Raw genomic sequence first — 22147 nt, forward strand, 5'->3', positions numbered from 1 at the left:
AACCTCCATGTGTTTTTTAGAATCAGCATAACCTGTCCACTGCCGAGTCCATAATACTCTCCTGGCAGAAATGGACATTGCATTAATTCTAGATGCCAGCAGGCAAATGTCCCTCTGTGCATCCCGCATATATAAGACGACGTCTTTTATACGTTCAATGGTTAGCAAAATGGTATCCCTGTCGAGGGAATCAATGTTGTCTGACAGGGTATCAGTCCATGCTGCTGCAGCACTACACATCCAGGCTGAAGCAATAGCAGGTCTCAGTAGAGTACCAGAGTGTGTATACACAGACTTCAGGATAGCTTCCTGCTTTCTATCCGCAGGAACCTTTAGGGCGGCCGTATCCTGAGACGGCAGTGCCACCCTTTTTGATAAGCATGTTAGCGCCTTGTCCACCCTAGGGGATGTTTCCCAACGTAACCTATCCGTTGGCGGGAAAGGGTACGCCATCAGTAACCTCTTAGAAATCACTAGTTTCTTATCAGGGGAACTCCACGCTTCTTCACACAAATCATTTAATTCATCAGATGGGGGAAAAGTCACTGGCTGCTTTTTCTCCCCAAACATAATACCCCTCTTGGTGGTAACCGGGTTAATGTCAGAAATGTGCAATACATCTTTCATTGCAGTAATCATGCATCGGATGGCTTTTGTAGACTGTACATTTGTCTCATCCTCATCTACACTGGAGTCAGACTCCGTGTCGACATCTGTGTCTACCATCAGAGCTAGCGGGCGTTTATGAGCCCCTGACGGCTTCTGAGTCGCCTGGGCAGGCGCAGGCTGAGACCCCGGCTGTCCCAAGGCTGCTGCGTCATCGAACCTTTTATGTAAGGAGTTGACACTGTCGGTTAAGACCTTCCACATATCCATCCAATCAGGTGTCGGCCCCGTCGGGGGCGACACCACATTTATCTGCCCCTGCTCCGCCTCCACGTAACCCTCCTCATCAAACATGTCGACACCGCCGTACCGACACACCGCACACACACAGGGAATGCTCAGACTGAGGACAGGACCCCACAAAGTCCTTTGGGGAGACAGAGAGAGAGTATGCCAGCACACACCACAGCGCTATATAACACAGGGATTTACACTGCTAATAAGTGATTTTCCCAACAGCTGCTTGTCTGTATCGATTTGCGCCTAAATTTATGTGCCCCCCCCCTCTCTTTTTAACCCGTCTTGTACCTGGATACTGGAGCCTGGGGAGCGTGCTTCCAGCGGAGCTGTGAAGGGAAAATGGCGCTGGTGTGCTGAGGAAGAAGGCCCCGCCCACTCAGCGGCGGGCTTCTGTCCCGCGTTTTCTTTAATTTAATGGCGGTGGTTTTTACACATAGACAGTTAGCTGACTGTATTATGTGTATTTTTTTTTGGCAAAAGGTAATATAATTGCTGCCCAGGGCACCCCCCCCAGCGCCCTGCACCCTACAGTGACCGGAGTGTGTGGTGTGCTGTGGGAGCAATGGCGCACAGCTGCAGTGCTGTGCGCTACCTTAATGAAGACAGGAGTCTTCTGCCGCCGATTTCATCGTTCTTCTGTCTTCTGGCTCTGCAAGGGGGACGGCGGCGCGGCTCCGGGAACGGACGATCGAGGTCAGGCCCTGTGTTCGAACCCTCTGGAGCTAATGGTGTCCAGTAGCCTAAGAAGCACAAGCTAGCTGCATGCAGGTAGGTTTGCTTCTCTCCCCTCAGTCCCACGTAGCAGTGAGTCTGTTGCCAGCAGATCTCACTGAAAATAAAAAACCTAACAAATACTTTCTTTTCTAGCAAGCTCAGGAGAGCCCACTAGGAGCACCCAGCTCTGGCCGGGCACAGATTCTAACTGAGGTCTGGAGGAGGGGCATAGAGGGAGGAGCCAGTGCACACCAGATAGTACCTAATCTTTCTTTTAGAGTGCCCAGTCTCCTGCGGAGCCCGTCTATTCCCCATGGTCCTTACGGAGTTCCCAGCATCCACTAGGACGTCAGAGAAAAGGGGGTGTGGTCTAATTTAAAGGGCTTGGCCTCACCGATAACCACTTCTCCTTCACTCCGGGGGCGTGTCCAGCTTCGCTGGAGATGCTGGCTGCCTCCGGAGACTGTGCAGCGTGCAGTGCTGGCTCCGTATCTGTGACAGGAGCAGAGTGCTGCAGAGGATTATTACACTGCAGCACTCTGCTCCTGTCACTGCAGCAGAGCCGGCACTTGGGTGAGGGCCGCACCCACCTTCTGACGCCACTGGGTCGGCAGATGTGTACACCAGATATGTTGTTCAGACATATCACGTAGACTCTTGCAGATATATCGGCATGTCTGGTTGTGTGCGGGCGACCCCACCACTTGCCCGCACACCGGTTGCAAGGACTGCTGTCACATCTGGGCAGCCTGCCCAGTTGTGATGTCTGCACAAACATATTGAGCAGCCAACTGGCAAGTGTGTATGCTTACCAAATCGGTATGTACCCAGTTTTATGCAGAGTTTTTTTGTTTTTTTAAATGTCCTTCCCCAGATATCAGCAGCTGCAGCAAGTGAATGGGAGTCTGGGGTTGGGCTTATTAAAGATAGAAAGGCTGAGCAGTGTATGCCTGTCTTCCGTGCGTTCGGTGGCTGTTGAAGCCTGCACATGTGTTACATACAACTTCACATGTATGTTAATATATGTTGGCCAGCTCCCCTCTGCAGACTGTAGTCGGCACTGCACCCCCACTGCTGTTTGCTATGGAAGCCACTCAGAGTGGGCACCCCAGGCCCAGCCAGCCAACCAACCCTTTTCTGCATTCAGACACACAGCTGTACACCAGAGACGGTCTGATAATAGCATTAGCATAGCTGCAAATGCGACCATGGCAAAAGATGCTAACGCAGCAGTGCCTACCTTACAATCAGCCCCAAGGCGCAAAGCAGATGCCAGAACAGGGTTTACAAGGAAGACTATCACCAACACTTAGCAGTTTCAGTTAAGAGAAAAGTTGGGGCAAATAAATCATCTCTCAGGGATGAAAGTATGCAATTGCTGTATTCCCAAGTGGTACCATAGCTTTCTTTCAGTCTCTTGTTTTTTTGTCATTTAACTATCCCATTATAAAAAAGAAAAAGAAAAATAAGAAGAAAATAAACACTTTTTTCTGTTAAATCTTAATATTGCTTACTTTTCTTAAATATCAGTGCTTTTCTCTTTTTGGTTTATCTGAAATGTCATTGTGGCTACATAGGTGTGCGCAGGGGGGGGTGCCTGGTGCGCACAGGCACCCCCCCCCCCCCCTTCACATGCCGGATGCAGCGATTGCTGAGCAGGCTGATTACTGTCCCCTCTGCGCTGCACCCTGTCAGGAATGCATTACTGACCGGATGCATGGGTTAATCAAAGGTGCCACTGCCACCGGCTTTCAAACTCCAGGCTTCACCTCCATGTACAAAATCAGAGTGATGTGATTACATCATGCTGCTCGCACGCCCATCCGCCACATGCCCACTCTCTCCTTCTATGCTATGCCAACGCCAGCCACTGATGAGGATGAGCATGCAGCCAGCGTTCCTATTAGGAAGACAAATTCAATACTGGCAGGCGGCCGGCAGCAACATTGACACGTCACTCGTTTTTCCAGCAGCAGCAGTACTAGTCTGCGACTGTCAGTGTCAGTGAGTGACTGACTTGTAAGTAAGCTGCTGCAGCTTGCAGGGGAAAGAGAGGGGGAGGCAGACCAGGCTGAGGAGGAGCAGTGTAATTGCAGTGAGTGCCATCAGGTGTGTTTGTTTGGTGCACAACACAACATCTGACAATGTATCTGCTTTACTAGGATTGGTACAAGGGTGGATATTTTATATTACGTTGACCGTCAATAGATGGTGCTAGACACGCCCAAAAAGTGGTGCTAGACACACCCCTCCGATGGTGCACCCCCTAATAAAATGTACTGCGCACGCCTATGTGTGGCTATGTGAGAATATTTGTGGATTGATCTTTTTGATGCCTCAGAATTTCAAGATATGCTCATTCTAGCAAGTTTTTTTTTTTTTTTTTTGAGTGCATTACCAGTCCTAGAAGGTACCAGCAATTAATTCACTTTCTTCTATCACCTGAATGTTATACTGTGGACTCTTACGCCCCCTAGTGCATTCCAACAGGGTTACAGTCTATCTTGTAACATTACACGGTATTGTGAATGTTTCTTTCATATTCGACAATGATGTTTAAGGAGCATATAAATTTATTAATTTTTGTAACCTTTTCACATTATTTTAGTCTCACGTGACTGTATTAAAGGGCTTTTGGAGCATGTTTCGTGAAAAACTGCTCCAAATCCTTTAATTCTCATTCTTTTTTTAGAAGCCAGATCGCATTTCCCATACTTATAATGGTCGGACTTACGAAAAAGAAATTATATATAAAAAAATATATATATATATTATAATAAATAATAATAATAAATAAATACCGCAGTGAGCCCTGTGATATTTATGCCAGCTTCAGCTGGCATAATCACAGGGCTCACTGCAAATCCTGTACAACTGCACAGCTGCCTGGGCAGAGAAAGCTGTGTGGGGACCTGGCCAGTGTGATCAGCTTTGTGTGTCTGATTGACACACAAGCTGATCAAGGTTAAAAATAAAATACCACGATTTGGCTGCAGAGTGGCATTGCTGGGACAGAGCTTTCTCACAAGCTCTATACCTGGCTGCATGCAATAATTTATTCTTCCGTGTGATATTATCAGTTATCACATTGTGGATTGGGCCAATATTATCACAGCACATGCGCATTCGCAGATGCGAGAGGTGATAAATCAGACCCTAAACGAGAAAAGGAACTGCAAGAGCCCAAAAGAAAATTCAGTGTCGTTTAATACTACATCCATTGGAAAAAATAATTATCATGGTACATGTTCAGCGCTGGGATTTTTAGCAACTTTTCTTTTGTTACAGTCTGAAAAATCTGACAATGTTTTAAGGGGTTAAATACTTTTGCAAACCACAGTACACTGTATTTGATCATAGTAAGGTATGGGCGACTGGACTTATTTTGTATGTTGTTCTCTGCAGAGTTTATTCTTGTAAATTGCTTCATAGACAACAGAAGTAACCACAACATCTGCTGGGTCAAAATACAAGACAAGTACACAAACGTAATTGCTTTACTTAGGACAATTATCGTCACACATGTTGGACTTTTCAGATGAAATCAGTCTTCGGATTTTCCTAACTTATTCCTTTCCTCCCCTTAAGAGTAGCTATTTTAAAAGGCATTAAGGGGAAAGCAATAGGCAGAATAAGTTTTAAATGTAATTTTGTATATTATAAACATTGTGCTCCAAATTACGAACCTTTTTTTTTTTTTTTTTTTTTTTTTATAAAATGCATGCATTCCAAATACTAGATCCCAACACCTGGATGTATGTATATGTGATACATGTGTGTTTCCGCTAGTATAATTATAGTCCTCTATAGTAACACTCTGTACTTGTGCTGCAATTCCCCCAAAAAACTAATGTCATGCCCTGACATGCTGAAGTCTAAATCTTGTCTAACAGGATTCCTTAGGGCTTAAAAAATGACATAATATGAAAATACCTATTGAATATTACACGAATGTGGAATTCATATATTACAGAAATACTAATTGTATGCTCGAAAATAATAATCCAGGAGAAACTAGAAATTGTTGTACTACAAATTTAAGCTTCATGGAGGGGGATTTCAATTATTGTTCCAGTCGGACATCGATTACCTTTGACGTGCCAAGATCACTTAAGTCCTTGCCACCATATTCTTATTTGGGTGCCCAAACAGCAGTGCCGTAACTAGACATTTCAGTATTTCAGTGCTGTGTGCAAGAAACCGCAACGGTACCCCCCCCCCCCCCCCCCCGTATTTAAACCAGGGCCACCAGTGCGCAAAAAACCCATAGGGGCATGGCTTCTTTGGGAAGGGGCGTTGCCACAAAATAATACCAATTCATATTACGCTGTACAGTAGTCTCCATTACTCAAATTACGTCGCATAGTAGCGCCACTTACACACATTACACCAGGTAGAGCGCCTTTTACACATTACGCCAGGTAGAGTCACATTTTACATAGTATGGCAGGTAGAGTCCCCTTTTACACAGTACTGCAGGTAGAGTCCCATATTACACATTACGGCAAGTGGTGTCCCCTTTTACACAGTATGGCAGGTAAAGTCACATTTTACACAGCACATTACGACAAGTGGAGTCCCTTTTTACACATTACCAGTACACTACCTGCCGAGTCAGTCACCATTTACACATTACAGTATATCTGTAACCCCCCCCCAGATATCCTGCATTTGCCCCTGTGCCTGCCCACCTTCCCCCATCCTGTGCTAATTGCTAAGTTTGCCTTCAGACTGCAGGAGCCAGCGGTTCTCATCTTACACAGGATGGGCACTGCAGCACAGATCCATCTGCACACAGAGGGGCCAGGCACCCGGCGCTGCTGAAAGATCCTTCGGGTGGGGGGTCGGGCATCACTACTCACGGCTCAGCGATACCATGGGGCGGTGGGGCTGGCCATTACACGTCTCTCAGAGTCAGCATACCACGAGGGGGGGGGGGGGCTCAGTGTTACCACGAAGGATGGAGTGTGGCTCACTTTTACCACGAGGGAGGGGGTCCGGGTGGATCTGGCAAAACTGCCCGCAGCTGCACTGTAAGCTCCATCTTGTGGGAGAGGGGAGGCGGAGCTGACATTCAGGGACCTGTCAGTGTCAACAATAGATTGTCGTTGCGGCTGGGTGCGCCCCAGGTCAACCTGCGCTGTGTGCAAGGCACACAGCGCACATACCTACTTACGGCTCTGCCAAACAGCACCTTTTTCATACATTTCTACTTACCCCCAAAGGAGGCTACGAGCAGAAATATCGGTGGCACTTGAGCTTGAACAGAAGAACAATTAAATAGATTCAGGTGGATGCCCTCTAAAGGCAGGCGACCATACAACATTTCACCCCTATGGCTAGAGCCATAAGCAAGCCTGCCAACTTTAAACTGCCCTCCAGAGCTACTGTACACAACAAATTTAGCTTTCAAATAATGCATCACAATACAATACAATTCTCACTCTTCATAAAAGATATAAGCCTTAATTGGCAATATAACCAGCCTATACGAGTGACAAAAAGTTTTATATACTTTGACATACTTTTGTACTCAAAATTCAACTAGTCATAAACGAAGAGGTGTGAGAAAGTAAAAAAGCACTGCAATAGTTAAAATAATAAAAAAAGATTGTGTACTAATGCATAGTACACACTGTATGGTACAAGAGAATATACTTTTTAGTTCAAAGAAAATAAATGTACGTGTTTGTTGAGCAAAGCATGTCAAAAGCAATACTGTATACATCAGGTATCACATCTGGGATGCAGTTACGTTGCCAGCGGTCAGGATCCTGACGGTCAGAATGCCGACCGCTGACAATGTAGAGAGCTGGCTATTCCCACTCGTGGGTGTCCACGAAACCCACAGAGTGGGAATAGAACCTGTGGTGAGCGCAGCGAGTCACTGAGCCTGCAGCGTGGCAAATGCAGCGAACCCGCAAGGGGACTCTTTGCGCTCGCCCTACTGCTGGCATACTGAACCCTCATATCCTGAGGATATAACCTCACATACAACAAGATAACATGCATGGCCCACAGCTGACAATAGATAGCCACATAAATCAGCAAATATGCAGATTAGCCTCTCAAGACACCAGATCATTAATAAACCCATATAACCATAAATGGGACTATACTTGGGGGGACATACATGAATTTTGCATAACCATAAATCACACATGCGAACTATGATTCTATCTGTAATCTCATTCCGCATCATGTACTGTACAGTAGAAGCTGCGGTTATCAGATGCAAGCAATAATCAAAAATCAATTATTTTTTTTTGCTTTTTATTAACTCTTTATAATCTCATTTAAATATCCTGTCCTGCAACACAGTCCTGTGTTTTTACATGTGGATGCAGCATGGTTGCATTACTGTGGCCGGTCATTATTCAGCAAAGGACAAGAGAGCCACCCAGGTCCTCCTACCAAATAGGCCGCACTACACACTCCCACATTCTTCACTGTTCCAATATCACATGCTAATCCATGCAAACATCTGTACAAATGAAAAGGATTGTGCAGCTACAGTTGAATGAGGTCTGAAAAGGTAAGCATTGCTCATCAACATACAGTATAGGGGTCTATGTACCAAGGCCTGGAGAGAGATAAAGTACTAACCAGTTCCTGTCATTTCTCAAACAGCCTGTAACATGACAGTTAGGAGCTGATTGGCTGGTGGGTGTAGTCGGTCATTGTGCCGGCAGATGAAATACCTGCTGCCAAATCCCAAAACATGGGCAAAACACAGACAACACCTGGAATCCCGACCGTCGGCATCCCTGATGTAAGTATGCCGGGGTCTTCTAGATTTTATCGGGAGTGGGGGGGCGGGTTAGGTTTTGGCTGCGAGGATGGGGAGAGTGTGGGGTGGTTTAGGATTTGGGTGGTAAGGGGGAGGATAAACATACTTACCCAACCCCTGTCTGTATTCTGTGCATCAGGGTCCCGATGTCAGTCATGTGACCGCCGGCATCCCATCCACCAGTATATCGCATGTATTCGGCTGGTACTTTATCTCTGTCCACTTCATCTCTCTCCCAGGCTAAGTTCATAGACCCACAGTACTTATAACCTGACAGCGGTCTATGTAGAGGTCCTGAATGACTAAAGCCTTCCACCATTGTCAAACATGCAGATTGATCAAAAAGTGGTGTTAGAGGAGTTGCTGGTAAGGCAGGGATAGCAGAGACTTACCCTTTTGCTGGCCAATTGGGGTCCTTCTGCGCACGTGTGTCTCTGGTGACACGTGTCCGCTGCACTGGATGCCTCGTCTCAGGCTTCTAGCGCAGAGTCTATAAAGAAAAATATGAATTAAAAGGAAAAAAAGTGTTTTTTTTTATAATTGTAACACAATATTTATCAGATAAATAAAAAAAGGCTTAATTTGCATAATACAACATTTTATCTCTGTACCTCATCTAGTGCAGATAGAGTATGACAACTGGCGATACAGGTACCACTGCTGTCCTTGGAAAGATTGATGGAATTAGTTTCCTCATGCTTTGTATAAGAAAGACTCTGAGGAATGGTAAATAGGAACTTCCCTAAATCCTGCGAAAACTGCCACTTTTGCAGGATTTCAGGGTTTTTTCCCCCCTTTGATAAATTAGCTCCCTTCAACTTTTTTGCTTCAAAACAAATGTTATCAATATTAAGTCAACAGGTACAAGAAGTCACAAGTGAAGCACCACTATAGTAGTACACAACTGAGATAGTTCTTTAGATATAGGCTTACCATACTAGTCCTTTAAACTGGGACACTTAAGAATTACACAGGTTCTCTAGCTGATTAAAACCGGCTGAAATGCAAGTTTGAAGTCAGCCAGCCACAGAACCTGTTATTCATAAGTGTCCCAGTTTAAAGAGATAGGGGGAGATGTACTAAGCAGTGATAAAAGTGGAGAAGTGAGCCAGTGGAGAAGTTGCCCATGGCAACCAATCAGCTGCTCTGTATACTTTTATAGTATGCAAAGTAAAAAAAGTTACGTCAATGCTGATTGGTTGCCATGGGCAACTTCTCCACTTTTATCACTGCTTAATACATCTCCCCCATAGTTTGGTAAGCATATTTAGATATCAAAACTTCCACCATTTAATTTGAAGAAGTAGGTATTGTTCCTTGCAATAGAATGGCATAATAAATAAAAGTTTAAAAATGAAATAATGAAAGTATAAGCCAGAAGTGTGAGAGCAAATAAAGTTCATATAATTACTTACATTTGTAAAATACATATAGATATCTTCTAGCTAAACTGAGAAAGTAGAACATGTAAATTTGAATTGTCATAGAACACAAAAGGGGAGAGTCAAGTAACTGCAAGCTCCTGTAAGAGCCTCATGGAACATTGCTGGTAACAAACATCACTTAGCAAAAATGTACTGCAAGATTTGTATTATATGGAGTATATTCTCAAAATTATTTATTTATATTATTAAAAACAATATAACAAACAACTGCCACACAATTCCCTATCAGTTGGTTTATGAGGTTACGTAGTATCACTTGAATTTGCAAGCATTTAGTAAATACCACTAGTTTTGTTATATTTGCTGAATTATGGTAAATAGAGATGATGCTACACCCACATGCTGAAAAACCTGCTATAGAAGACAAACACTTTCAGCGAGCTATTCCTAGTTTGTGACTTTTTACAACCACAGACATACACTGTATGGTTTTCATCTCTGAAGGTGTTTTTTTTTTTATTATTATTTCTAGTTGTAGAGGGAAACAAATTTATTGCAGATTGCTTAAACTCACCAAACAATAACAGTTGCTTTACCATATCCTCACCACCCAAACAGGTTAATCATCTTCTCACTGAAAGAACAAATCCAGAAGGATTTCATTTACTTAGTTTATCAATTTAGGTCATTTGAATGACTAATTCCCAGCACATGAAATCCTATCAATTATTTTAAAGACACACAGACATCTTAAACTAGCCATATACATTAAGTTGACCTGTCCAACTATACAACTAGTTGGCTGGTTGGAACAAAAATCTGGTAAAGCATGGGAGCAATTGCTCACAAATTTTCTTCCAAAAGCTGAAAAACGGATTTGCTTGAATTACCATTTTTGTCTGTTTCCGGTATTTGGAAGTAAGTAGTAGATTACCATACATTACTAGATTTTTGTTCCAACCAGCCAACTAGTTTGATGGGTGAACAGTTAATCTGAAAGTGTATGGCTAGCTTTGGCTGGCTCACTCTGGCCTGGCTGCAGAGTTGTAATTAGATATTTTAGCACCCTGGGTGGTAAAAAAAAAGTGACTGGTGTCCCAGACTCCCAACAGTGGCTGCTGCTGCCCGTCACAGACCACACATTACCATACAGAATATATAATGTTGTTTGTAATATATGTGTATACCATACTTGCCTACCTGAATCTCTCCATGAGGGAGAAAATGCTCTGTTCCTGGACTTTCCTGGTAATGTATGATTGCCATCACCTGTGGTGAAACACCTTTCTTATCAATGAACTAGCTCACCACAGGTGATGGCAATCATACATTACCAGGAAAGTCCAGGAACAGAGCATTTTCTCCCTCATGGAGAGGGTCAGGTAGGCAAGTATGGTGTATACATCATACTTGCCTACCTGACCCTCTCCATGAGGGAGAAAATGCTCTGTTCCTGGACTTTCCTGGTAATGTATGATTGCCATCACCTGTGGTGAGCTAGTTCATTGATAAGAAAGGTGTTTCACCACAGGTGATGGCAATCATACATTACCAGGGCAGTCCAGGAACAGAGCATTTTCTCCCTCATGGACAGGGTCAGGTAGGCAAGTATGGTATACATACCTCCCGACATGACCCTCTCCAGGAGGGACAAAATGCTCTGCTTCTGGACTTCCCTCTAATGTATGATTGCCGGCACCTGTGTTGAACAGGTAATGGATAAGAAAGGTGTTTCACTACAGTTGATGGCAATCATACAGTAAGAAGGAAGTCCAGAAGCAGAGCATTCTGTCCCTCCTGGAGAGGGTCATGTTGGGAGGTTGCCTTACCCCAGGGATGAGCAGCACAGTGTATTATAGCCACCACTGTACACGGAACTCAGCATTCGAATTCAATTCTCCTTCATAAGCTCAGCCCCAGACTCAACATTGGTAAGTAATAGGCCCTACACACTGGGCGATCTGACTGCAAGATATGAACGATCTCGTTCATTAATGAACGAGATACCGTTCATATCGTGCAGTGTGGAGGCAACAGCGATGAATGATGCGAGGCCCCGCGCTCATTCATCGCTGGTGCCCTGTCGACTGTGCATGCAGGCCAATATGGACGACCTCGTCCATATTTGCCTTCACTTCTATGGAGCCGGGTGACGGGGGGAGTGAAGAAACTTCACTCCCCCCGTCACTGCCCCCCCACCGCCGGATCGCCCGTTGGCCGTATCCGCCTTCGGGCAGCTCGGCGGCGGATCAGTCAATGTGTAGGGCCCTTTTCACAGGAGTCTGGTGGCAGGCTTATAGAAGAAGTAGAAGCTGAGTGCTGCATTGGCTCAGTGAAACACAGCCATGCTGATCCCTGAGGTAAGACAGCCAGCTTAATTCAGAGAAGTATGCAAAGTCAATGTTCCACGGAACTGAGCGATTATTGCCAGACTGCGCATGTGCTGCATTCACATTGCGCATGCATCAAGGTGTTGTTGCGTACCAGCACGCAGTGAGTATTGCTACGCAAACTGATTGACAGCTAGTGACCTATTGGGGGTGCTAACATGGTGTTAGCAGGGAGTGGTTGTTAAAACACAGGCGTGTCATGCCCATTTTCGGGGCGTGTATCTGACATCAGCTGCAGACTCTAAAGTGCAAAAACATGGTGCCTGCGTGACTACTGTCGTGGCCGGTCTGCGTAGCAATAGACCTACTCGAGCATTCAATGTTTCCCGTTCTTGCGTATAGGCTGCGTATGTGTACACAATTGCGAATGAGTTGCAGTAGTGCTGGTGGGCGTCTCTTTTCATTTCTGGGTGTCAGCTTCACTTGCTGCTATCTGCAGTTGCGTTGCGAATAAAACCGCACTTGAAGCAGCATTAGCTTGCTTCTCCGAATCAGGCCCTTATTACTTACAACACAACATGAACGCTGCTTGAGGATACCTTGTCCTTGCTCCGAAGACCGGAACCTTGTGATTGTGTCGAGACGCCATCAGGTCTACGTCTGGTAGGCCCCACTTGTCCTCTAGGAGTTGAAATACTTCTGGATGGAGGCTCCACTCTCCGACGTGTCCTGACAACTGAGGAAGTCCGCTTCCTAGTTGAGGACCCCCGGAATGAACACCGCCGATATGGCTGGTAGATGGCGTTCCGCCCACTGAAGAATCTTTGACACTTCTATCAGTGCCATGCGGCTTCGAGTGCCGCCTTGATGATTTATGTATGCCACCGTGGTGGCGTTGTCCGACTATACTTGAACAGGCCTGTTCTGTATCAGATGCTGGGCCAGGTTCAGAGCATTGAACACTGCCTGCAATTCCAGAATATTTATCGGGAGGAGAGACTCCTCCTGGGTCCACCAACCCTGAAGGGAGTGTTGCTCCAACACCACGCCCCAACCCCTCAGACTGACATCTGTCGTCAGAAGGACCCAGTTGAAAATCCAGAAGGGACGACCCCTGCTCAATCGTTGGTCCTGGAGCCACCAGCTTAGTGACAGATGAACCTTCCGGAGACAATGAAATCATTTAAGACCTGATCCGGTGAAGTAGGCCATCCCACTTGGCAAGAATCAGCTTCTGCAGAGGGCGGGAATGAAATTGAGCGTACTCCACCATGTTGAAAGCCGACACCATGAGGCCTAGTACTTGCATCGCCGAGTGAATTGACACTCGCGGACGAGAGAGGAAGCATCAAATTCTTTCCTGAAAGTTCAGGACCTTCCCCTGAGACAAAAACAACCGCTGGTTGTGAGTGTCCAACAATGCCCCCAGGAGCACCATGCTCTGAGCAGGGACCAAGGAGGATTTCTTCCAGTTGATGAGCCACCCGTGGGCTTGTAGAAACTGGACCATCAGATCCAAATGACGGAGGAGGATTTCTGGGGAATTCGCCAGGATCAGCAAGTCGCCCAGATACGGTAGGATCCTGACACCCTGACGGCGGAGTAGAGCCATCATTACTGCCATGACCTTCATGAAGACTCGCGGAGCCGTGGTCAAATCAAAAGGTAAAGCCAGAAATTGAAAATTGAGGTTGCCAATAGCAAACCGCAGGTACTGCTGATGCGACATGGCGATAGGAATATGTAGATAAGCATCCTTTATGTCAAGGGAGACCATATAGTCCCCAGGCTCCAAAGCCAGAACAATAGAATGAAGAGTTTCCATCCGAAACTTGGAGATTCTCACCAATTTGTTCAAGGACTTGAGGTTGAGAATGGGCCGGGAGGAACCATTCCGTTTTGGGACTAGGAACAGCGGTGAATAGTACCCCTTGCCTCTCTGAGCCAGAGGCCCCGGTACTACCACTCCTGTGTCCAGGAGGGATTGTACCACCAAATGAAAAGTTTTGCCTTCACCTGATCCGACGGGATGTTTGTCAGGCAAAACCGATGAGGGGGACGATTCTTGAAGGATATGGCGTATCCGTGAGTGACGACTTCCCGTACCCAGTCGTCTGAAATGGTCTTCAGCCATTCCTGGGTAAACATTAGAAGTCGGCCTCCCACCCTGGGATCCCCCAGGGGGAGGCCCGCCCCGTCATGCAGCATGCTTGTCTGATTTGGAAGCAGGCTGACGGGCAGCCCAGGCATGTTTAGGTTTGGGCTTAGTGGTTTTGGAAGTGCGGGCCTGTTTCGGGTACGCCTGACCCTTTGCTTTACTTGGAGGACGAATGGAACGAAAGGAAGTACTCTTAACCTTTGGGACCGAAGGAGCAGTACTAGCTAGGTAGACACGCCATCTTAGCAGAAGCTAAATCAGCCACAATCTTGTTGAGATCCTCACCAAAAAGAATATCTCCCTTAAAAGGGAGTACCTCCAGGGTTTTCTTAGAGTCCAGATTCACGGACCAGGACCGTAACCAGAGAATCCGGCGAGCCAAAAAGGACGTAGTAGAAGCCTTGGCCGCCAGAATACCGGCATCAGAAGCCGCCTCCTTAATGTAATGAGATGCTGTGACAATATACGAGAGGCATTGTCTAGCATTATCAGAAAAGTTGGACGGCAGCTCTGCTTCCACCTCCTGAGCACACGCTTCAAGTAGCTGCAATAGTGGGTTGATGCACAGCTCCTGCGAGGGTGTAAATAGCTTTTAAGCAACCCTCCACATGCTTATCCATCGGTTCTTTCAGAGAGGTGACGGTAGTTACAGGCAGAGCAGAAGACACCACCAGCCACGCCACTTGCGAATCCACCGGCGGTGGTGTTTCCCAATTCTTACTTAGCTCCGCAGCAAGGGGATAGTGAGCCAGCATCTTCTTATGAGGTGTGAATTTCTTTCCTGGATTTTCCCTGGATTCCTGATGTATGCCAACTAAGTGGTCAGAATGAGACAAAACTTGTTTAATAACCTACAGACGTTTAAACCTATCCGGTTTCTTAGAGGAGACAACAGGTTCTGGGTAGAGATGAGCAGGTTCGGTTCGCCGAGAACCGAACCCCCCCGAACTCCATGTGTCAAACACGGGTCCGAGCCAGGCTCGGTTGTTCCCGCCTGCCTCGGAAAACCCGAACGAGGCAAATCGTCATCATCCCGCTGTCGGATTCTCGCGAGATTCGGATTCCATATAAAGAGCCGCGCGTCGCCGCCATTTTCACTCGGGCATTGTACAGGGTACAGAGGACGTGGCTATGTTCTCTCAGTGTCAAATCTCAGTATCAGTGCTTATTGCTGCTCAGTAATACTAGTACAGTGTCTATCTTGTGCTGCATCTTGCTGCTGTAGGGTGCTGTGGTAGTAGTGTCCTGTGACTGTGCATCGGTCATCATCATTCCAGTCACAGTGGTATCTGGGGGCGTGACAATTCCAGAGTGCTTTTGTGCTGCTCACTAATACTAGTACAGTGTCTCTCTTGTGCTGCATCTTGCTGCTGTAGGGTGCTGTGGTAGTAGTGTCCTGTGACTGTGCATCGTCATCATTATTCCAGTCACAGTGGTATCTGGGGGGTGAAAATTCCAGAGTGCTTTTGTGCTGCTCAGTAATACTAGTACAGTGTCTCTCTTGTGCTGCATCGTGCTGCTCAGTGTCAGTTCTCAGTAGTATTACCAGTATACAGTATCACTGCTCATTGTCTTGTGGTGCTCAGTAATACTACATTACTAATACTAGTACAGTGTATTGTGCTAATTGTGCTGCTCAGTGTCAGTTCTCAGTAGTATCATCAGTGCCCAGTGTCAGTTCTCAGTAGTATCATCAGAGCTCAGTATCAGTGCTCAGTATCATCAGTGCTCAGTATCACTGCTCATTGTCTTGTGGTGCTCAGTAATACTACATTACTAATACTAGTACAGTGTCTTGTGCTAGTTGTGCTGCTCATTGTAAGTTCTCAGTAGTATCATCAGTGCTCAGTATCACTGCTCATTGTCTTGTGGTGCTCAGTAATACTATATTACTAATACTAGTACAGTGTCTTGTGCTAATTGTGCTGCTCAGTGTCAGTTCTCAGTAGTATCATCAGTGCTCAGTGTCAGTGCTCAGTAGTATCATCAGTGCTCAGTATCAGTGTTCAGTAGTATCATCAGTGCTCAGTATCAATGCTCAGTATCACTGCTCATTGGGCCTAATTCTGAGTTGATTGCAGCAGCAAATTTGTTAGCAGTTGGGCAAAACCATGGTGGTCATTCCGAGTTGTTCGCTCGCAAGCTGCTTTTAGCAGCTTTGCACACGCAAAGCCGCCACCTACTGGGAGTGAATCTTAGCTTATCAAAATTGCGAACGAAAGATTCGCAATATTGCGAAAAGACTTCTCTGTGCAGTTTCTGAGTAGCTTGAGACTTACTCTTCCAGTGTGATCAGTTCAGTGCTTGTCGTTCCTGGTTTGACGTCACAAACACACCCAGCGTTCGCCCAGACACTCCTCCGTTACTCCAGCCACTCCCGCGTTTTTCCAAAAACGGTAGCGTTTTTTCAAACACTCCCATAAAACGTCCAGTTTCCGCCCAGAAACACCCACTTCCTGTCAATCACACTACGATCTCCAGAACAAAGAAAAAACCTTGTAATGCCGTGAGTAAAATACCAATCTTCATAGCAAATTTACTTGGCGCAGTCGCAGTGCGAACATTGCGCATGCGCAAATAGCGGAAAATCGCTGCGATGCGAAGAAAATTACCGAACAAACAACTCGGAATGACCACCCATGTGCACTGCAGGGGGGACAGATATAACATGTGCAGAGAGAGTTAGATTTGGGTGGGGTGTATTCAAACTGAAATCTAAATTGCAGTATAAAAATAAAGCAGCCAGTATTTACCCTGCACAGAAACAAAACAACCCACCCAAATCTAACTCGCTCTGCAAATGTTATATCTGCCCCCCCCCCCCCCCTGCAGTGCACATGGTTTTGCCCAATTGCTAACAAACTTGATGCTGCGATCAACTCAGAATTACCCCCATTGGGGGTAATTCTGAGTTGATCGCAGCAGCAAATTTGTTAGCAGTTGGGCAAAACCATGTGCACTGCAGGGGGGGGGGGGGGCAGATATAACATGTGCAGAAAGAGTTAGATTTGGGTGGGTTATTTTGTTTCTGTGCAGGGTAAATACTGGCTGCTTTATTTTTACACTGCAAATTAGATTGCAGATTGAACACACCACACCCACATCTAACTCTCTCTGCCCATGTTAAATCTGTCTCCCCTGCAGTGCACATGGTTTGCCCAACTGCTAACAAAATTCCTGCTGTGATCAACTTGGAATTAACCCATTGTCTTGTGGTGCTCAGTAATACTACATTACTAGTACAGTGTCTTGTGCTAATCGGGCTGCTTAGTGTCAGTTCTCAGAAGTATCATCAGTGCTCAGTATCAGTGCTCAGTATCATCAGTGCTCAGTATCACTGCTCATTGGCGTGTGGTGCTCAGTAATACTACATTACTAATACTAGTACAGTGTCTTGTGCTAATTGTGCTGCTCAGTATCAGTGCTCAGTAGTATCATCAGTGCTCAGTATCACTGCTCATTGGGGGTCATTCCGAGTTGTTCGCTCTGTGTTTTTTTCTCGCAACGGAGCGATTAGTCGCTAATGCGCATGCGCAATGTCCGAAGTGCGACTGCGCCAAGTAAATTTGCTATGCAGTTAGGAATTTTACTCACGGCATTACAAGGTTTTTTCTTCGTTCTGGTGATCGGAGTGTGATTGCCAGGAAGTGGGTGTTTCTGGGCGGAAACAGGCCGTTTTATGGGAGTGTGTGAAAAAACGCTACAGTTTCTGGGAAAAACGCGGGAGTGGCTGGAGAAACGGAGGAGTGTCTGGGCGAACTCTGGGTGTGTTTGTGACGTCAAACCAGGAACGACATGCACTGAACTGATCGCAGATGCCGAGTAAGTGTGGAGCTACTCAGAAACTGCTAAGAAGTGTCTATTCGCAATTCTGCTAATCTTTCGTTCGCAATTTTGATAAGCTAAGATTCACTCCCAGTAGGCGGCGGCTTAGCGTGTGCAAAGCTGCTAAAAGCAGCTTGCGAGCGAACAACTTGGAATGACCGCCATTGTCTTGTGGTGCTCAGTAATACTACATTACTAATACTAGTACAGTGTCTTGTGCTAATCGTGCTGCTCTGTGTCAGTGCTCAGTAGTATCATCAGTGCTCAGTATCACTGCTCATTGTCTTGTGTTGCTCAGGTATACTACATTACTAATACTAGTACAGTGTCTTGTGCTAATCGTGCTGCTCAGTATCAGTGCACAGTAGTATCATCAGTGCTCAGTATCACTGCTCATTGTCTTGTGTTGCTCAGTAATACTACATTACTAATACTAGTACAGTGTCTTGTGCTGCATCTTGCTGCTGTAGGGTGCTGTGGTAGTGTCCTGTCACTGTGCATAGGTCATCATCATTCCAGTCACAGTGGTATCGGGTATCTATCTAGTGGTATCTAATTCCAGACATTACTGCCGTCTAATTCCAGATATATTACTGCCATATAATTCCACACATTAAAAAATGGAGAACAACAATTTGGAGAGTAAAATAGGGAAAGATCAAGATCCACTTCCACCTCGTGCTGAAGCTGCTGCCACTAGTCATGGCAGAGATGATGAAATGCCATCAACGTCGTCTGCCAAGGCCGATGCCCAATGTCATAGTGCAGAGCATGTAAAATCCAAAAAACAAAAGTTCAGTAAAATGACCCAAAAATCTAAATTAAAATCGTCTGAGGAGAAGCGTAAACTTGCCAATATGCCACTTACGACACGGAGTGACAAGGAACGGCTAAGGCCCTCTCCTATGTTCCTCATGACTAGTGGTTCAGCTTCACATGAAGATGGAAGCACTCATCCTCCCACTATAAAAATGAAAAGAGTTAAGCTGGCAAAAGCACAGCAAAGAACTGTGCGCTCTTCTAAATCACAAATCCCCAAGGAGAGTCCAAGTGTGTTGGTTGCGATTCCTGACCTTCCCAACACTGGACGGGAAGAGGTGGCTCCTTCCATAATTTGCACGCCCCCTGCAAGTGCTGGAAGGAGCACCCACAGTCCAGTTCCTGATATTCAAATTGAAGATGTCACTGTTGAAGTACACCAGGGTGAGGATATGGGTGTTGCTGGCGCTGAGCAGGAAGTTGACGAGGAGGATTCTGATGGTGAGGTGGTTTGTTTAAATCAGGCACCCGGGGAGACAGTTGTTGTCCGTGGGATGAATAAGGCCATTGACATGCATGGTCAAAATACAAAAAAAATCACCTATTCGGTGTGGAATTATTTCAACAGAGATGCGGACAACAGGTGTCAAGCCGTGTGTTGCCTTTGGCAAGCTGTAATAAGTATGGGTAATGACGTTAACCACCTAGGAACATCTTCCCTTATATGTCCCCGGGAGCGCATTCATCAGAAGTCATTGACAAGTTCAAAAACTTTGGGTGACAGCGGAAGCAGTCCACTGACAACTAAATCCCTTCTTCCTCTTGTACCCAAGCTCCTGCAAACCACACCACCAACTCCCTCAATGTCAATTTCCTCCTTAGACAGGAACGCCAATAGTCCTGCAGGCCATGTCACTGGCAAGTCTGACGAGTCCTCTCCTAACTGGGATTCCTCCGATGGATCCTTGAGTGTAACGCCTACTGCTGCTGTTGCTGCTGGGAGTCGATCGTCATCCCAGAGGGGATGTCAGAAGACCACTTGTACTACTTCCATTAAGCAAGTGACTGTCCAACAGTCCCTTGCGAGAAAGATGAAATATCACAGCAGTCATCCTGTCGCAAAGCGGATAACTCAGACCTTGACAACTTTGTTGGTGTTAGACGTGCATCCGCTATCCACCGTTAGTTCACAGGGACTTAGAGAATTGCTTGAGGTAGTGTGTCCCCGGTACAAAATTCCATCTAGGTTCCACTTCTCTAGGCAGGCGATACCGAGAATGTACACAGACGTCAGAAAAAGACTCACCAGTGTCAGAAAAAGTGTCCTCAGTGTCCTAAAAAATGCAGTTGTACCCACTTAACTGTCCACTTAACCACGGACATGTGGACTTAACCACGGACATGTGGACAAGTGGTTCAGGGCATACTCAGGACTATATGACTGTGACAGTCCACTGGGTAGATGTATTGCCTCCCGCAGCAACAACAGCGGCGGCACCAGTAGCAGCATCTTGCACATGCCAACTCGTTCCTAGGCAGGCTACGCTTTGTATTACCGCTTTCCATAAGAGGAACACAGCTGACAACCTCTTACGGAAACTGAGGAACATCATTGCAGATTGGCTTACCCCAATTGGACTCTTCTGGGGATTTGTGATATCGGACAACGCCACCAATATTGTGCGTGCATTACATGTGGGCAACTTCCAGCACGTCCCATGTTTTGCACATACATTTAATTTGGTTGTGCATAATTTTTTTAAAAATGACAGGGGCGTGCAGGAGTAGCTGTCGGTGGCCTGAAAAATTGCGGGCCACTTTCAGTATCCAGCCACCGCGTGCCGAAGACTGGAGTGCCAGCAAACACTCCTGAACATGCCCTGCCATCAGCTGAAGCAAGAGGTGGTAACGAGGTGGAATTCAACCCTCTATATGCTTCAGAGGATGGAGGAGCAGCAAAAGGCCATTCAAGCCTATACATCTGTCTACGATATAGGCAAAGGAGGGGGAATGCACCTGACTCAAGCGCAGTGGAGAATGATTTCCATGTTGTGCAAGGTTCTGCAACCCTTTGAACTTGCCACACATGAAGTCAGTTCAGACACTGCCAGCCTAAGTCAGGTCATTCCCCTCATCAGGCTTTTGCAGAAGCAGCTGGAGAGATTGAAGGAGGAGCTAAAACGGAGCGATTCCGCTAGGCATGTGGGACTTGTTGATGGAGCCCTTCATTCGCTTAACCAGGATTCACGGGTGGTCAATCTGTTGAAATCAGAGCACTACATTTTGGCCACCGTGCTCGATCCTAGGTTTAAAGCCTACGTTGTATCTCTCTTTCCGGCAGACACAAGTCTGCAGATGTTCAAAGACCTGCTGGTGAGACAATTGTCAAGTCAAGCAGAACGTGACCCGCCAACAGCTCCTCTTTCATTTTCTACTGCCACAGGATCTGCCAGGAAAAGGATAACATTTCCAAAACCACCCACTGGCGGTGATGCAGAGCAGTCAGGAGCAAGTGCTGACATCTGGTCCGGACTGAATGGTGGAGGATTATATGAGTGACAGCATCCAAGTAGGCATGTCAGACAGTCCGTACGTATACTGGCAGGAAAAAGAGGCAATTTGGAGGCCCTTGCACAAACTGGCTTTATTTACCTAAGTTGCCCCCCCTCCAGTGTGTACTCTGAAAGAGTGTTTAGTGCAGCCGGTCACCTTGTCAGCGATCAGTGTAGGAGGTTACTTCCACTAAATGTGGAGAAGATGATGTTCATCAAAATGAATTATAAATTCGTCCGTGGAGACATTTACCAGCAATTGCCTCCAGAAAGTACACAGGGACTTGTGATGGTGGATTCCAGTGGGGACGAATTAATACTCTGTGAGGAGGAGGATATACACAGTGAAAGGGGTGAGGAATCGGGGGATGAGGATGAGGTGGACATCTTGCCTCTGTAGAGCCAGTTTGTGCAAGGAGAGATTGATTGCTTCTTTTTTGGTGGGGGCCCAAACCAACCAGTCATTTCAGTCACAGTTGTGTGGCAGACCCTGTCGCTGAAATGATGGGTTTGTTAAAGTGTGCATGTCCTGTTTATACAACATAAGGGTGGGTGGGAGGGCCCAAGGACAATTCCATCTTGCATCTCTTTTTTTATTTATCTTTGCATCATGTGATGTTTGGGGACTATTTCTTTAAATGCCATCCTGTCTCACACTGCAGTGCCACTCCTAGATGGGCCAGGTGTTTGTGCCGCCCACTTGGGTCGCTTAGCTTAGTCATCCAGGG

The 22147-nt window shown here is 46.2% G+C and overlaps 1 protein-coding gene across 3 annotated transcripts in view; it reads right to left on the bottom strand.

Annotated features, from left to right (window-relative positions):
* Positions 1–11018, bottom strand: part of LOC134909628 (la-related protein 6-like) — a 97158-nt gene extending 86140 nt beyond the window's left edge. The window contains exons 1-3 of one of the 3 annotated variants that reach the window (XM_063916710.1): positions 10996–11018; positions 10370–10429; positions 8803–8900 (exon numbers count right to left, since the gene is read on the bottom strand). The gene's annotated coding sequence lies outside the window, so the exon portion shown is untranslated. Of the gene's footprint in view, positions 1–8802; positions 8901–9021; positions 9315–10369; positions 10430–10685; positions 10747–10995 lie in introns of those variants that run through there. The other 2 variants (XM_063916700.1, XM_063916719.1) reach the window with 2 other exon arrangements.
* Positions 11019–22147: the final 11129 nt, after the last annotated feature.

The sequence above is a fragment of the Pseudophryne corroboree genome, chromosome 1 (assembly GCF_028390025.1).
Source record: "Pseudophryne corroboree isolate aPseCor3 chromosome 1, aPseCor3.hap2, whole genome shotgun sequence".
NCBI lineage: Eukaryota > Metazoa > Chordata > Amphibia > Anura > Myobatrachidae > Pseudophryne > Pseudophryne corroboree.